Source organism: Etheostoma cragini, unplaced genomic scaffold (assembly GCF_013103735.1).
Source record: "Etheostoma cragini isolate CJK2018 unplaced genomic scaffold, CSU_Ecrag_1.0 ScbMSFa_123, whole genome shotgun sequence".
In the NCBI taxonomy this organism is placed as follows: Eukaryota; Metazoa; Chordata; class Actinopteri; order Perciformes; family Percidae; genus Etheostoma; species Etheostoma cragini.
The window spans coordinates 1-3,267 of NW_023265263.1; the positions used below are offsets into that span (position 1 = coordinate 1).

The 3,267-nt window shown below is 38.4% G+C and overlaps 1 long non-coding RNA gene across 1 annotated transcript; it reads left to right on the forward strand.

Moving 5' to 3' along the window:
• Window positions 1-473: 473 nt before the first annotated feature.
• On the forward strand, window positions 474-3,257 carry LOC117939828. The gene is made up of 3 exons (XR_004655666.1): window positions 474-572; window positions 1,055-1,172; window positions 3,064-3,257. It is a non-coding gene; the product is annotated as an uncharacterized LOC117939828 (long non-coding RNA).
• Window positions 3,258-3,267: the final 10 nt, after the last annotated feature.

The following is a 3,267-nucleotide window of genomic DNA, read 5'->3' on the forward strand; positions in this document are numbered from 1 at the left end:
ACACACACACACACACAGACAGACAGACAGACACACACACACACACACACACACACACACACAGAGAGAGACACAGAGAATCGTTGAATATTTTTTGGGGAAAAAGTTGAACAATTTTAGAAAAACACGTGAATATTTATGAGGAAAGAATTTAATATTCTTGTAAAAAAAGTTATGAAAGAATATTCATGATATAAAGAAAAAATCAGAATACTTTGACGAAAAAAGTTAAATACTTTTTTCATTGAGTACATTTAATACTTTACCAACATTTTCCTGAGGATACTTTGTCTAACTCTCTCTACAGTACTTGTACTTGTGACAGGGTACTTCTGCAGTACTTTAACTCGTGACAGGGTACTTCCACAGTACCAGTACTTTAACTCGTGACAGGGTACTTCTACAGTACTTTAACCCGTGACAGGGTACTTCTACAGTACTTGTACTGCAGTACAGCCTCTGAGTACTTGTTGCGTGTCTTGTCCCCAGGACCAGCTGTTTCCCCCGGCCATCGACTACCTGCAGAGGGCCTTCAGCGTGAGGCGCCGGGGGGGGGCCGTGCTGCTCAGCAGGTGGGGGGTACTACACAGCTACACACTATACACCTGACCGCCTGGGAGCTCCCCATTGGCTGGGCTCAATCCCAGGGGCGGGACCAACGGTTGTCAATCAAATTCCCTCTGCCCGCATTAGAGAAGATAGAAAACCTTTATTTATCCAACAGTTGTCCCAGAGACAGATAAGTACACACACCAGAGGACGCTCTACAACGTCCCTGTTAGTGATGGTGTTGCACAGTCTGTCCACCAGAGGACGCTCTACAACGTCCCTGTTAGTGATGGTGTTACATAGTCTGTCCACCAGAGGACGCTCTACAACGTCCCTGTTAGTGATGGCGTTACATAGTCTGTCCACCAGAGGACGCTCTACAACGTCCCTGTTAGTGATGGTGTTGCATAGTCTGTCCACCAGATAAAATCCTTCATGGTTGGGCTCTAGTCTGTAGTAATTGAGGACATGATTAATGTCGTCCTTGTTGTCCCCGTCGTCCCAGACAATGTTCGACCAACCAGTACCTGAGGAAGAGAGATGACCCCCACCGCTACTGCCAGGACGCCTGCGCCGACGTCACGCGGTGCGGGCCCGTCACCGTGCCCCAGCACCACCTGCAGGTCAGGGAGCAGCAACGCTTCGCTCTGCTTACTCTTCTTTTAAAAGTTTTTACGACTTTATTTCTCCGTAATATTCTGACTTTTTCCCATAATGTTCCCCCTTTTTCAAATGTTTTTACAACTTTATTTCTTCGTAATATTCCGACTTTTTCTGTAGTAGTCCAACTTTTTCCCGTAATGTTCCGACTTTTTCAAATGTTTTTACGACTTTATTTCTTCGTAATATTCCGACTTTTTCCCGTAATGTTCCGACTTTTTCAAATGTTTTTACAACTTTATTTCTTCATAATATTCCGACTTTTTTCAAATGTTTCTACGACTTTATTTCTTTGTAAAATTCCAACAAATAAATGTAATATTCCAACTTTTTCCTGTAATATTCCAACTTTTTCAGATGTTTTTCCGACTTTATTTCTCCGTAATATTCCAACTTTTCTGAATGTTTTTACGACTTTATTTCTTCGTAATATTCCGATATTTTCAAATTTTTTTCCGACTTTATTTCTCCGTAATATTCCAACTTTTTCAAATGTTTTTACAACTTTATTTCTTCGTAATATTCCAACTTTTTCAAATGTTTTTACAACTTTATTTCTTCGTAATATTCCAACTTTTTCAAATGTTTTTACAACTTTATTTCTTCGTAATATTCCGACTTTTTCAAATGTTTTTACAACTTTATTTCTTCGTAATATTCCAACTTCTTCAAATGTTTTTAGGACTTTATTTTTCTGTAATATTCAAATTCTTTTCCTTAATATTCCGACTTTTTCAAATGTTTTTACGACTTTATTTCACCGTATTATTCCGACTTTTTCAAATGTTTTTACAACTTTATTTCTCTGTGTATTCCGACTTTTTCAAATGTTTTTACAACTTTATTTCTTCGTACTATCCGACTTTTTAAAATGTTTTAGGACTTTATTTTTCTGTAATATTCCGACTTTTTCCCTTAATATTCCGACTTTTTTCAAGTGTTTCTACGACTTTAATTCTCCTTAATATTCCAACTTTTTCCCGTAATATTCTGACTGAATATTCAATTTTTTTTCCTTAATATTACGACTTTTTTCAAATGTTTTTACGACTTTATTTCACCGTATTATTCTGACTTTTTCAAATGTTTTTACGACTTTATTTCTCTGTATATTCCGACTTTTTCAAATGTTTTTACGACTTTATTTCTTTGTAATGTTCAGATTTTTTCAAATGTTTTTCCGACTTTATTCCTCCGTAATATTCCGACTTTTTCAAATGTTTTTACAACTTTATTTCTTCGTAATATTCAGACTTTTCCGAATGTTTTTACGACTTTATTTGTTTGTAATATTCAAATTGTTTTTCTTAATATTCAGACTTGTTTCAAATGTTTTTACGACTTTATTTCTTCGTAATATTCCGACTTTTACCCGTAATATTCAGACTTTTTCAAATGTTTCTACGACTTTATTTCTCTGTAATATTACAACTTTATCCCGTAAATTTACAAATTGTTAAAAAAAAATTACGATTTTTTGAAATAGTATTGAGTAAAAGTTGACATATTCCAGTCTGTGATTCTCATCAACATCCATTCCTTTAATTTTAGTCTCAATAATTCCTAATTTCTGCTTTTCTAACTCAAACATTAGGTATAATTTCTTTTAAATTAGGTTTATTGACCATAAATTCCCCAAATACCTGTAAACTAAGTTAATAAGTTAGTGTTACGCAAATTAATGAATAAATGATCAGATCAGCTGTTGATTGGTTTAACAGTTACTAAGTTATACGTCTCTGCAGCTGTAATCATCTGGATTTACAGATTATAACGTGACGAGTGTCTCTTTCCGATGTTCTCCCCCCGTGCCCCCCCTCCCCCCGTGCCCCCCCTGTGTGCCCCCCCCCGTAGCAATGCAAGGTGTGCAGTGAGTCGGGGAAGTCCTGCGGCCCCGTGGGGCCCCCAGACGGCCCCGGGGTGGAGGGCTCCGACTTCGTGCTCTACGTCAGCGGCATCACCACGGAGCGCTGCGGGCAGGAGAACATCGTGGCCTACGCCGCCTACTGCCAGCTGGAGGCGGAGCTGGACAGGTGGAGCACGCACACACACACACAC